The 14,141-nt window shown below is 57.9% G+C and overlaps 1 protein-coding gene across 9 annotated transcripts in view; it reads left to right on the plus strand.

Annotated features, from left to right (window-relative positions):
* Positions 1-14,141, plus strand: part of EPB41L1 (erythrocyte membrane protein band 4.1 like 1) — a 62,965-nt gene that overhangs the window by 7,411 nt on the left and 41,413 nt on the right. For all 9 annotated transcript variants that reach the window (XM_040608341.1, XM_040608340.1, XM_040608339.1 and 6 more), the window contains one exon: positions 1,925-1,974. The gene's annotated coding sequence lies outside the window, so the exon portion shown is untranslated. The remainder of the gene's footprint in view (positions 1-1,924; positions 1,975-14,141) is intronic.

Genomic DNA, 14,141 nt, shown 5'->3' on the forward strand with positions numbered 1-14,141 from the left:
GGGGCTGCTGATACTGGTGTCTGTTCCCCAGATCAGCTTGGCCTGTTGGGGCACCCGCATGTTCTGCCACTGGGAGAGGGCAGAGTTCTCCTGGTGGGTTTTTCTCTCCTTTGGCTCATTAGCCTCTGGGCAGTGGCATCTGCATGAGGAGAGGAGGCAAGTGAAGGGGAGAGGTCTCTTGTGGGTGTGGGCATGTAGATAGTGGCATGGGACAGTAGCCTCCACGTGCCAGCGGCATCCCTTGGTCCGTGGGCAGTGCAGGCTCTGTGCGTAATTGCAGGCAGGTTGGGGAAATGCCATTTCCAGGTCTGGGAGAGCAGTGAGCTGTGCACCAGGGCGCACGGTCAGCTCCTGTGCTGGGCACTGGTGTGGGGTATTCAGGCCCTGTGACAGTGGCCCCGTGGTGTGTGTGTGGGGGGGGACATGGGGCTGTGGGTGCGGCCAGTGCTGGCTGGCCAGGTACAGGGGTGCCCCGTGTTGCATCACGGCCCTGCTCCCCACACCGTGAGACAGACAGCTGAGGGAGTAAAACCAGCGTACATGGTCGCTGCAAAGAAACCTGTCCCTGACGGGCAGGGGTGTGTGAGAGCGTGCCCAGAAGCAGCCTGGTGACACCCTGTTTGTGCTTCTCCTTGTGTGACAGCAGCAGAGAGGAGGACAGGACCCTGCGCAGGTGGTGGCTGTCATTCCCTCCTTTCCCCTACCTCTCATGCAAACCGTTTGGGGTGCAGTTTCTCCCTGCTCAAAGGTGATTTTGTTTCCTTGGAGGTGCCGACGTTCCCGGCCTTATTGCATCAGGTTTTTCTGCCAGGGGGGCGGCAGTGGGTCCTGTCCTTGTCCCGGAGGGAACGGCTGGAGCCCCGCGTGGTAGCTGCCCAGCCGCGGGTCCGTTGCTGCGTGTTGCTGTGCTGCCTGGGGACTCTGTCCAAACGGAAAGTGGAGCAGCGTTTGTGTCCTGGGTGAGCCCTTGGGAGAGTGCTGTGGGTCAGTGTCGCTCGGGGTAAGCCGTGTCGGGCTGCACACAGCTGGTGTTTGCCTGCAGGGTGAAAGGGTTTTTTGCTGAATCCATGGGAGGGGTGGGTGCTTTGCATAGGAGGGTCATCCCACCTGCTCTGCTGCTGTGCTTATGGGAGGATGGCCCTTGCCTGTTGAAGGTATGTCTGAAAACTGACCCTTGGACAAGCAGAAGGTAGCCTCGCTGTGCCGTGAGGTTGTGCTGGCTCCTTCATGTAACTGTAGTAGTGTCTGCCGGGCAGTTTCCCCCCCTCCATTAGATTTTCGTAAAAGTGTCTCTGAAAATGCTGTGGCAGGATTGAGGCTGCTGCTGTTAAAAGTGCTGATTTTACTGCTGGTGTGGCAGAGCTGCTGGCTGCTCCATGGATGAGGGAGTGGGGCTGGCTCCCGTGGGTCCTGCATCACTGACCTGCATCGTTACCTGGGGTAAAAGCCCTGCTGACCAGATGCCGCCCTTGGCGTTACCGCAGGGGCCGTGCCGGTGAGCCAGAAGGACAGGTGACAATGGGGTGGCACAGACGGCCCTGAAAGGAGAACTTGGGCAGTGCCAGGAGGGTATCTCTATTTCACTTCTCGGAGGTGTGTTGGTTCTGCGGCACTGCCTCTAGTAAATATTTGCTTTTATCACTCAAATGAGCAGAGCTGGCTCACAACGCACACAGCGGGTAGACTGACTGCATGAGAAGGTGCTGTTTTCACATCAGTCTTTTTGAGAGTAAAGTGGCATCTAACGTAAGCTGGAGCTTACATTCTCCAGCAAGCAGATTTGTATGGAGTCTAAACGCAGCGCTCGAGCCGCGCAGGCACCATCTTGTGATGAAGTGTCTGGCTAACATCCTTCCATGCACTTGCCATCATCTCTGGGAAGGGTTTATTTTCTTTTTAACCAAATCTGATTTCTCCTTTGCAGGTTCTGAGTCGTGCCTGAGCAGAGCGCTGAGAGCAGACCCCGGAAGCAGCGTGAGTTTATCCTGAAAGCTTTTTTTGTCCTTTCCAGATCCCACATGAGGCTGAGTGGCTTTTGTAGCGTAGAAGGGGTGGCTCAGCATGGAGCCAGTGCTGCAGGGAGGTTCGTCTGCCAGAAACCCCCGGCAGAACTGAAAATCTGGCCTGCTACCACCAAAGCACAAAACTGCTGGGCTTGGGCTTGTTCTGGCTTTCTTCACATGTTGGCATTTTTTCCCTGGTCTTTGCCTGCTGACAGACCGACTTTAGGATGTCACTCTCTAGTGCTGAGTTTCCAGGCTCTCTTTTGTGTGGAGGGTCGGAGGCAGATGGCATGTTTGCAGACCAGCCGCTGTGTTCCGTCGGGTGTGGATCCAAGCCCGGGTGCAGGTCCCCAGCTCACGGGGGCTGGGCACGGCTGGCCTGAGGGGCATCCTGGGGAGGCTGCCACCGCCGGGCAGCTGGGGGCCAGGGGTGGGAGAGGAGAGCGATAGGTCCGAACTGCAGAATTAAATTGCTGGGATGCCTGAAAAAGCATGTGGTCCAGACTTTCTTGGAGACCCCTGGGGCCCCTCCATCTGGGTGGGCTGCTTCACCCCAGGACCCCAGTGCATGGTACATTTGCACAGTCTCATCCATGTGAAACCAGATGTGAGCTGCTTCCATGCATCCTGCGGACTGGGGGGGCTGGGGATAGATGGGAGGACAAGGTCTCACTTCTGCGTTTGCTCCCTGACCTGCAAGGTGAGCCTGGGCGGGGAGCCACGCAGGGGCTCTGCCCTCGCTCTGGCTCCAAGGTGGGAGGAAGATGTTGTCGTCTGAAAACTGGGGGCAAGGAGCTTCATGGCTGCTGTCCTGGCTCTTCCCTGGGTGACAGGAACATGCGGCTCATGCACGGCAAGGCTCGCTGCATCCATGGAACCCCGCTGCCTGCTGGGGCTCGGCTCCTGCGCACGCGAGGCAAAGGGTGCAGAGGCAGGCAGCACCCTGGGTGCGGGCAGGGGATCCACGTCCTTGCCGAGGGCTGCGATGGGCTGCCGTGATGTGCTCCTCAGGGCTAGAGGTGTCTCTGGCCCTGAATGGGGCAGCTTGTTGCTTTTTATGAGTGCTTTCTCACCAGCAGTGCTACAAGACCATCCCTCCAGGAAAGCTCTTTGTGGGTCTGGCACGATTCCAGCTCTGCCTGTGTTTGGGGGGGGTGTGCCTGTAGGGAAAGCAAGGAGGACGACAGGGCTTCTTGTCCCGCCTCTGTATGCTGAAGCGTTTGGGCGGTGAAGGCCAGTTTTGGAATTGGTGGAGGCAGAGGTGCAGGCTCAGCTTCAGTGGTGGAGGGCATGTGATCCTGCATCGCCACACGCCTCAGTTTGCCTCCAGCATGGGGCGGGATGCCTGTGGGCTTCTGCAGTGGGGCTCCGCGCGAGGGGGGCTGCTTGGGAGAGTGGGCACCAGCCACCGCCAGCGTGGGAGCGTTTGGCTCCTGGGCAGGAAGCTCAGCCCCTGCATGGGGGTATAAGTCCCTGTCGGGGTTCCCCGTGCTGGGGTGACATGGGGAATGCAACACACAACACCACCTCCACCACTCCTGGTACCCAGCCAACCCTTCACTTCTGCTGGGGGACGGTGGTCCAGGTCTGGGGGTCTTCGGTTTCATGTTTCCCTCTTTCAGTTGTGTCTTGTGAGCCAGTGCTGGGGACTTGGGGAAGCACTTGCACAGCAGAACTGCTCCGTGGCTGTGCATGCGGGGCAGGCTCTCCCAGCAGCGTGCCGGTCTCCTGTGGGTCCCAGCTCCCTGGCAAGTCCCGGCAAGCAAAGCCTTGCCAGCAGAGCTGGGCCAGCTGCTGCTTTGTGCCGAGGGAGGTGTCCCCTGGCTTCTGGAAGGGTTGGTGACATTCCGGTCATGGTACAGTGGTTGTGCTGGTGCTGAGTTTCTCATTTCTTTGTATTTCTACAGCTCCCTCACAGCTGGTATAATACCCTACCTCCTGGATGCCATGACGGGCTTGCTGCTGGGTTTGGTAGGCAGGGGTGAAGGGGAAGGACTGTCTCCTTGGGAGCTTGCTCGAAAGAGACGGTCATCAGTTAAATTGTGGTTGTAGATCCCTTCCAATTGAACTAATCCATCTTCCTTGTTAGTGGTGCACCAGATGTGACCATTACCTTGGGGAAAATGGCATGTCATAGCCATTGCTTTACACCCCAAACAGGGCTCTGGGGCTGTGGATCAGAGGATGATGACTGTAGGCAGACAGCCTGGGCCTTCCTTTGGAAGGAGAAGATGGGAGGTGCCCGTGCTGGGCTGCTAGCAGTGGCTGCTCTTACTCTAGGTGCTCTTCACCTACTCAAGCTCCTCTCCTCTTCCAGCACGCTGCTTACAGCCTGGCCTTGTGGTTACCACGGCATTTGGTCCTGTGTTCTTCTTGCATGTAAGGTAACTGATCCCCCCTGGCTGCTACATCCCGGTGCGAGACGGCTGAACCCATGGTCTCTACCTTCTTGTCTGCAAGCGGAGATTGCTGCAGAGACAGCAGGTGACCTGGAGTAGGGACAGGAGCTGCTCTTCATTGTCACCGGTGGAGGAAGAGCGTTCCTCGGTGATGGGTGGTCCACATGGTTTGCAACACCCCTGCCTGCTTCTGGTGTGTGTCTGAGGTGCCTTGCTGGTGCTCTGCAGTGGTCAGCCACAGGGCATATCTGCAGCTACCTGAGCTGGGTTCAAAGAGGGTTCAAAAGTTATGGCTGTTGCCATAACAGCCTTTGGTTCAGTCTCCCTCCATCTGCTTCACCAGCCCAGCCCCAGGCTCCACTCTGGTGCCATGGCTGCCTGAAGCTTGGCGTAGGAGGGGAGAGGTGGCTGCAGTGCTGGTGGTGCCGGTGTCTCCCTGGAGAGCCTGGTCCCTACCAGACAGACTGCTCTGTTTGGCCACAGCACCTCCTGGGCAGCTCTTTCCCATCCAAAAACACGTGCAGGGGCCAGCAGGGCACAGCCAGCTTTGCAGCAGGGCAGCCCCGTCCCCCAGGTAGAGCCCTCTGCACTGTCTGGATGCAGCACTGAGATGGTTTAGCCCCATAACTCTGCTTGCAGGTGGTTTCTAATGGCTGCAAGGCACAGATGAGCACAGAGCAGCTGCTGCGGTGCCTCCCCAGCACCCCTGGGCAGGATTAGCTCATTATAAGAATTGGTCCAGGATGCTGCACAGATCACCTTCTGCCTGAGAAACGCCGACAGTTTTATGGAGTAGTTAGGAGGGTGAAGCTGTTCTTTCCCCCCTGCCCTTCACCCTGCTCAGCAGTGGGACTCTGGCTGGGCAGGCAGCGCTGCCAGCCCCTGGCACAGCGCTGCTGCGGGGCAGGTGCTGGCTCGGTGGCAGTGCTGTGCCTGCTCCCCCCGCCCTGGCTTAGGGCTGCTGGTGCACTTTCCTCTTGATTTGGGGCCCATCCTCACTGCAAGACATGCCTTGGTCAATGAAGCTTACTCCGTGCTGTGCCATCCCAGCTGCTTTGGCCTGGACTGTGCAAACAGGTTTGTGGTATGTGGCAATGTGCACCCTGAAGGCTGGTGAGGGTTGCCAGTTCCCTTAAACTCAGCTTGGGAAAGGCTGGCTTCTGGCCAGACACCCTGCTCACTGTGGCTGATGCTTTTAACCTCTTCTGCATCATATCAGTTAAGAGCTGGGCTTCCCCCGTGTTGTGTTACAGCTGGGGTGGGCTGGGACACCCACCCATCTCCAAGCCCTCTGCCCGAAAGCTGTGCTGGGGCTGTGGTCTTGCCCCACCTTTGACATGTGGCGCTGTCTGCTCGGGCAGCAGGAGATGGGGCTTTCCTTGGAAGATGCAGCTTCGCTGCTCCGATGGCCGTGTGCTCGCCCAAGTCCTCAGCAGGACTCCGCGTGGCAGAGCGCGCTGTTCCCACGCGATGTACTACCCTCACCACTGATCCTGGATGAGGGTGTGAAAGGCTGGGATGGGCTCCTGCCTTTCTAAGCTGGTGATACCATCAGGCCTGGGTGGAAAGGAAGAGCTGTCTGTTCTCAGATCCCTGTGGAGGAGGACTTGCCCCTTGGGACTGGTGTTTCAGCAGCTTTGTCGACACAGCAGGAACCAAGGGATGGGAAGCTGTAGGCAGCGCCTGAGCAGGCGCAGGGCAGGGATCTGCAGGACTTGCTCCTAAGGGTGGATGCAGAGGTTGGACCATGTCCGGGAGAGCACCCAACCCTGGCATGTGTATGTTCCAGGGCGTCATCTTCCAACAGATGGGTGCAGGTAGTGGCACCTCTTTGGGCTTCTTCCAGCCTGGCTCCCCCACCGCCCTTGTGCTCTCTCCTTTAGTCTGGGATGGAAGCTTTCAATTTTCCTTTCTTGGCTTTCTTCCCTGTTGCTGAAGGGGTTAAACAGTGTTTGGGCCACTTCCCATCTTCAGCAGCTACAAGAGCAGGTGCTCAGAGCTGCTGAGTGGGAGGCTAACAGGCCCTGTGGGGCACAGTCTGCTCCCCTCGTTGCAGCTTGCCAGGCTCAGCCCCATCCAGGGTGCAGGTCTGGGGTGCCAGGGCTTGCCTGACTTCTTGGTGCCTCCTCAGGGAATGGCCCTTCCATGGGGACTGGGGGCTTGTCGTGCCTCTGCATACGGCATCTCAGCCTGCTGATAGGCTCCTCGGCACAGCTGGTATTTCCTCTACTGTGACATTGCTCAGGGACCTCTGGGAAAGGGCAAGTTCTTCATGGAGCTGTGTGCTGCCCTGCGACTCAGATCTTGGCTTGTGTCCTTCCCCACCTGTAAAGAAGGCAGAACACTTGGTGATGGGGAAGCTGGCAGGGCACCAGTGGGAGCTTTGTGCTGCGGTGAGGAGTTTTCGGAGCCTCTGAGGCCACCAAATGTGCTGGATGGAAGGTGAGGCTGGGTTTCCCTGCCACTGGTGTCACCTGGAGGATGCTCATCCTGCTCCCACATGCACATAATGGCCCAGGCCATTCAAGGTAGCCAGCGTTAAGACCACATCTGTCACTCCACATGTGGCTGCTGCACGGGTCCCACTTCCCTCCAGCCAAAAGCCCAGCAGTGCCCAGTAAACCCCATGGTGGTGGTGGCTGGTGGGATGAGCAGGAGTGCTGGCACTCTCTGTGACCCTGGCATGCTACTGCTTGTTCTCACCACAAGGTTATGTTTTAATGGTAAATTTTGGATGGAAAAGGCAGGAGGGCAAGGAAAGGAGAGGGCTGCTGTCATCCTGCTACGGATTCAGCATGGCTTTTGCTGTACAAGACTGCTAAGCTGCAAGTAAGAAGGCACTGGTACCCAGGTTGCCGGGGAGACGGAGATGTTCAGACGTGGCAGATGCTGCGACCATGCCAGGCGGATTGCCGTCTCACCCCTTCGCTGCCACCAGTGACAGCCCCAGTGGCTGTCCCTGATGCTGTTGCAGGGGATGCAGTGCTGAGCAGTCAGTGTGTGCTGCCTTGTCCCGGGAGGCACTGGCGGTGGAGCCCCCACACCAGTGGCTACTGGTGGCTGTGGCTGTACCAGTGCCCTGGATGGATGCCCCAAGTTGGGGCAGGCTGGGAAGGGCCGGCCAAACGTGAGTGTGCCCGGTACGGATCAGGGACCCATGCGCCAGGGCCGTCTCTAAGTGGGTCCCTTGTGCTGGCCCCTGTTGGGGTGATGCTGGTGTGGGGTGCGAGGCTGGCCGGGGTGGCAGGTGTCTTTGCTATTGCTTGTCTCATCCGTGTGGTGACTGAGACTGGCAGCCCCTTCTCTTGGAAAGTCTAGACTTCTCTTCCAGAAGGAAGGTCCTGCCTACTGTCCAGAGGCCATGCTGGGAAGCAGCAAACCCATCAGGGATGGCTGCCAGCTATGAGGAGCCTCTCTGTCTTGTTCCCCTGATGCTGCAGTGCGAACACCGGAGCCTCGTGCTTGCGGCAGTCGTGGTGTCACTGCTCCATGCCCGGCTACCCTGCTGCCAGGCTGGGCTCTGCAGGACAGAGGGGTCAGGCTGGGAAGGACTGGGCTGCTAGAGGTGCCTGGGAGCTGCCACTGGCTTTGCATCCCTGGTCCGTGCTGAGGCTGTCCCAGTGTAGCTGGGAGGGCAGGAGCCGTGGCAGCCTGTGCCCAGGACTGCTTGGCACAACCCGTATGCTGGGGAGTGCTGCTGCCTCTGCCAGCCGCTTGTGTCCAGGACCTCCTGGAGACAAATTTCTCTCTTGGGTTGTGCTGGGGGGGTGCCAGCTTGGCTGCGGAGGTGGGATCCCTGCTCCCTGTGTTCAGGCTGGCTGCAGCACCCTCCTGTGCCAGGAGCAGAGTTTGTGTCCAGGGTGCCTGGATTGGGACCTTCCTCTCCAAGCACTAGAGCAGGAGGCATTGGTGGTAATTACAGGTTCTGCCCACCTTGGGGCTCTGCCTTGGGTGTGGTGGGGAAGAGAGGCTTCCTTCAGGTTTGCTTACCACCCCCCCCCCCCCTTTATTTATTTATTTATTTTTAAACTTCCTCTCCAGCCTTTCCTTCTGTTGTTGCTTAATTGTCCAAGTTCCCTGAATACCCGTCACCTGCCTGAGGGTAGAATTTGAGACACATCAAAGCCAGATGAGCTTCTGCAGGTGCTAAGCATACATCCTCTGGGAGCTGGAGAGAGGTTAAACAGCCGAGAAAAACAACTGCTCACGATTGTCCAAGAGGTAAAATGGAAGGACTGGGGGAAAGAAAGCAAAACCCGGCATTATTTGCTTACCAGAAAATGTCTGCCTCCTGCCTGGGAGGCCAGCTGGCGTAGTGGGTCCCTCCTGGGGTGAGGTCTGGAGGATGCTGGATGGAGGAACACCAGGCTGGAGGAGTTCCACAGTGGGAGCTGGGGGTCTCTGTGCATCTCTCTCAGTTTTGACCCTGACATGGGTTTGTACAGCTGTTTGTCAGGGTTATATCTGTGCGTCATCTAAATGACTCTGGTTCCTGCCACCCCTCTGACAGGGTTGGCACCTGGTTGCGTTGCGTGGAAGTGGAGGAGCAGTGCCAGGGATGAAAAGGGTTAAAACGAAGCGGCAAACTTGGTGTTATACCTGGGCTGGATTCCTGCGGGGTCTGCAGGCACAGCAGGCGCAGCGTGGGCAGTGAGCCCAGGCAGCAGGAGCAGACCTGCACCCACCCAGCTGCCTGCGGCTGGCAGAGACCTGCCCGCACCCGAGGGGGCTGAGCCAGGCTTCTACTCACAGCTGAATGGGGGGGAGGGAGAAGGGAATTTTAAACTTCGTATTTGAAAATAATACAAATCAAATGGAATAAATCCCAAGTGGTGGCGTCGTTTGTAGTCTGGGGAGCAGATCAAGGCAGCGCTTGGAGAGGTGTCAGTGGCTGGGTCTCCGGTAGCAGCCAGCTGCCGTCGTGCACGGGGGAGCATGGGGGGAACACGGTGTGGAGCTCAGCCGACCAGCCTCCTGCGGCTCCTGGTTGCTACCCTGGCCCTGCTGATGCCTTTGACCCGTCCTCTGTGCCTTATTAAACCTTCCTTTGAAGAAGAATGTTTTTTTTAATTTGTTTCAAAAAAACCTATAGTAGTCATTTTGTTGCATCGCCTTGCCATATCTTGAAACCCCAAAGAGCAACCCAGCTAAGCTACTCCGTTCACTGGAACACCTTTGGTTTTGATGGTGCTGGTGAGCAAGCTGGGCATGGGACGCTGGGCCACGTCAGCCAGTAGCATCTCCCCTGCCCCCTGGCATGGCCCTGGGTGGGGGTGCAAGGGAAGGTGGGGGCCTTTGGGAGAGCAGCCTGTGGAGACCCAACTGCCAGTATTTTGGGCAACTTTAATGCCCGAGGCCTTTGGCTGCTGCAGACTGGCAACCATTACCCAGCTGCAAGGAGGCTGTTACTGCAGGGTTGAAAGCTCGTGGAAGCCCCCCAGCTTTTTTAACGAGACTTTGGGGCAGTGTGCTTGCTGTCACGTCAATTTCTTGCAGCGCTGATGATTAATCAGCTTTTCAGGTGCCGAGTCAAAGGAGAAGCTTGGTTTGCTCTTGAGGTTGGACCTCCGCTAGAGCGCCAGTGCCAGGGATAGTTTAAGGAAGCCCCAGAAAGTCTATTTTCCGGTTTTGATTTTCCATGGTTAGGATAGCAATTTCCTCCTCTTTCCAGCCAGCTAATCTGTCTTCACTCAGAAGTGAGATGAACAGCAGCATAAACTGCAGGCAGTGTTCAAAAAGGTGCTGCAAGAACAATTTTCTTCTGTGAGCTCCAGCTCCTGCCTGTTTCACTTACTGTTCTGCTGCTTTTCTTCCTTTGAACCTGAAGCATTTTCTTCCCTGCAAAGGAGTTTTGAGGTGTTTGGAGGGATTTTTCCCAAGTACATTTGCCTCATCAGTTGGGAAGCAACAGTGACGCTGAGGCTTGTGACTTGCCCTTTGCAGCTTGGGGACTAGCTAGGGGAGAGCCAAGCTGTGAGGGCTGATGCTGGGCCAGGGGCGGGGTGGGCTCAGGCACGCCGGTGTCCCTGGGAAGGCAGGTTGTGTGGTGCTGTGCGAGATGCTCGTTCCTGGTCAGCCAGGCTAGCTGCTTGAGATGGCCTCAGACGGCACGAAATGGTTTCCATTTATCCTTTTCCTTTCCCTGTCTAGGATTTGCCAGCTTCTAGAGGCAGCAGCTGGACTTGAGGTGGGTCTGTCTCGTGTAAAAGTGCTGCTCCCGTTCCTGTAGGCCATGGCTCTGAGGCAGGGCTCCGGGCTGAGGTGGGGGGGCTGGTGGGGTGCACAGACAGACTGCTGCAGTGCATGTGCCTGGCATGGCCAGACCCTTGTGCTTCAGCTGGAAGGGGGGATGCTGGTGGGTACCAGGTGGAGGTTTCTGGTCTCACCGCTGCTGCCAGAGCCATTCCAGCAGAGCTGGCGCTGCTGCCGGGGACACGCAGGTGAGGTAGCTCCTGAGGGATGCTGGTCGCTAAGCAACTGGCAGAGGTGGAGCTTTCTGTGTACCATCCCCAGCACCTCTGCCTGTGTTGCTGCCTGTCTGCTCTGGCATTGCCCCTCCGTCCCCAGGCAGCGCAGCCCTGCCTGCACCACCCTGCCCTGGGGCACCCCAGTGCGTCTCTGGGAATTGCTGAACCCTGGTTTGGGGTTCCTCTGCCCAAGATCGCTGACACCAGCACCCTGGGGAAGGAGGTTGTCTTGAAACTCTGTTGACCCTCTTGTTTGGGGCTTCTACCTCAGTGCTGCTTCCCTGCCTGGTTCTGCCATTTGACACTGAAGCAAGGCAAAAAGTGGGGAGCCCAGGACTCCTGCACCCCCTGGCTCACATGCAGCTCCTTGGCTGGGCTGGGGACTGTGGATGCAGGGCGGGCTGGCTGCAAAATGCTGGGGGAGTTATGTTTTGCCTCTGAGACAGTTGTCCCAGTGGAGCCTGGGTGCCTTCGGTCCTCCTTAGGTGGTGGCTGCAGGGAGACAGGGGCAGTCAGGGTGGTACGGGAAGGCTGGGTGGTACAGAAAGGCTTAGGGGACATGTCGGTGGCTGTACTGTTCAGGTGTCCCTACTCAGGGGTGTTCCTTGGGGCGACTGTAACTCTGCCTGGGTCCCTTTTCTTTATGACCTTCCTGAAGCCTGGTGTTGGAAAGTCTTTGGGTCAAATGACATCCTGCGGTGTGGGATGGAGCTGTGCCAATGACTGCTCAGGGGCTGCAGGATGGGGAGGTTGCTTTGCTGGTGGCTTAAACCCTTCAGCGCATCCACAGCGCTGGTCCACCATGTGCATTGGAGGATGTGTGCTGCATGTTAGCCCACCTGCTTTCTCCCTGCCCTCTCCGGTAATATTCCTGCCCGCAGCCAGTGCTTCTTGCTGGAACTTTGCCGGCAGAGCTGAATGCCCTGGGTGCACCATCATGTCGTAAATCTGTCTCCCCACTGCTAGTGTGCTCTGAGCTCTGCTGACAGTGCAAGCATGCCTTTTAAAAGGTATGTGTTTGCCTGGAAGAGGCACATTCCTGGCTTTACAGAGCTGCCTGCAGTGAGAGAGGGACAAGCCGAGCAGCCTTTGGCTTTGCCTGGAGCAGCGGGCAGGGTGCGGGCAGCAGTGGAGGGTGGTGCGGGGCAGGGTTCTGGTGGCTGTATGGTTTCTGGCACAGGGTCTGCCTGGTTTGCTGCTGGATCCTGGTGTGAGGGTCTGTCCTCGATGCGCCCTTTGCTCCCGAGTGGCTGAGCTGCCACCCTGCCGCTGGGAGCCTGTGCTTTGGGGTCCCTGTAAGCCTGTGGGCTGGTGTGGCTGTACCAGCATGAAGGTGCTGCATGGCCATGTGGCCGTCGCGGTCAGGGAGGGGACTGGCAAGCTGTTCCCTGCCGAGACATGCTCCTGTCCCTGAGAGCCAGCGGCGGTGCTGGCAGGGTGCAGCCTTGCTGCCAGGCTCCCTTCCTGAGGAGGCAGTGCTGCCTGCCTGCCTGCACCTGCCTGCCTGCACCTGCCTGCTTCGCGGATGCCTTGGGGTGGGTGGCCGGCAGGGATGGCTCCTGGGGAGCAGCAGCAGTGGCTCTGCCTGGGAGCAGGGGCTCGTTTTCAGCTGGTTGGTGGCACACAGGCATTTCTGCTTGTGCTCCGAGTAGCTGTCTCAGGGGGAGGGAGCTGAAGTGTGAGGGAGTCAGGCTGAAACCGGAGGGCTCTGGAATAGCATCAGCCCTTTGGCACCTCCGAAGGCTGAGGGGCTGCTCTGGACTGGGCAGGGGCAGGCAGGGCCCTGGCGTGGCTGAGGGCATCGACTGGACTTGGCTTTTGGAGGGGAAAACAGGTGAGACCGGAGGGACCCTTAGGTGCCACGGAAAGCAAAGAAGTCCCCAGTGTTGCTAAGTGGGTGGGTTGTGGTCTGCCAAGAAGATGATGCTGTGGTGTCCAGCTGGGCTCAGCGATGGCACACGGCGTGCCATGGCTGGTGGTGCTGGTCCCATCCCACGTGCTCACGGGGGACTCTGGGAGCAGGGATGGGGACTAGGGGTGGCTGGGGGTTGTGGTCTGTGCCAGCTCTTTCATCTCAGTGATGGGTGGTGTCTGGGCTGCACTTTCATCTGGAGAAGTACAGGGTGTTTTTGCAAGGGCTGAATCACTGCTCTCCTGACCCACCGGTTGAGAAAGCTTCATTTGCATGTTAATGAAGTTGTGTGGAAGGTGTTTCTTGGCTTTCTGAGCTGAGCTGTCTGCTGCAAGGGGTCACAGCAATTTATTCCTGAACTTATTTATTCAACTGGGAGGCGTCACTCAAAAGGGTAGGAGTGAAACCTTGTTTAAAATGGCCTGAAATTGCCCAGGTCTTGGAAAACAACCACGTGCTGCCGTGTGTGGCAGGAGCAGGGCAGCAGGGAGAGGACATGCTGCCTTTGCATCCTGGCAGGCTTGGAGGAGGTGGTGCCCCCGCCAGGGATGCAGCAGAGGTCATGCTCCTCTTCCCTGGTTTTTCCTGGTGTCAAAATGGTTGGGGCCAAAGCACAGAGGTAGCGTGCTGGGGGGAAGGTTTGGTCTCTTGGGATGGACTCTGCCCTGGCTGCTCTCCACACTGGCAGCGGAGCTGGGGAGGCAGTGAGTTGCCATCGGTGCCTAACTTGGCTGACTTGGGGGACAGCCCTGCCTTCTCCCTGTGAACTCGGGGGCTTTTTAACTCCCCCCCAGCTTTCTCATGATTCATTTTTGACCCATAGCACAATGCCTTTGGAGCTGCAGGGGAGCTGAGCCCAGCCCCCAGCGTGTGGTTTGGTGAAGTAAGCTCAGGCTCCTGCTTTAACCCTAAAGCAGGTTACTGCCCACCCCCCCGGGGCCATGCCGGCGGAGGACAGTGTGATTTGTGGTGGGGGAGGCACTTTTCTGCCTGTCAGCTGTATTAGCAAAAGCCCAGCATCCTGCTCTGGGGTCATATGTCACCATGCTGCCTGGCTCCTGCATGATGAGTGAGCAGATGTCCAGGCTCTTGACAACTGCTGACATAATATAAATCTATAATTGCTCAAACACAGATTCAACACGTGTCAATTAAGTCTGAGCTTGCTGCAGGAGAGCAGCTTTGCCAGCCCCATTCGGAGAGGTGAGAGCCCCATGCCTTGAGCTCCTCCTCCCTGGTGGATCCCAAGGCCTGTGGAGGTGCTGTACAGCATCACTGCCTTCACATGAGTGTGTTGCCACAGGTGTTGTTTACTCTCATATTTTTCCACGCTTGACCCAGTTCATTGCTTGGCAGCTCC

Source organism: Falco naumanni, chromosome 10 (assembly GCF_017639655.2).
Source record: "Falco naumanni isolate bFalNau1 chromosome 10, bFalNau1.pat, whole genome shotgun sequence".
NCBI classification, from domain to species: domain Eukaryota; kingdom Metazoa; phylum Chordata; class Aves; order Falconiformes; family Falconidae; genus Falco; species Falco naumanni.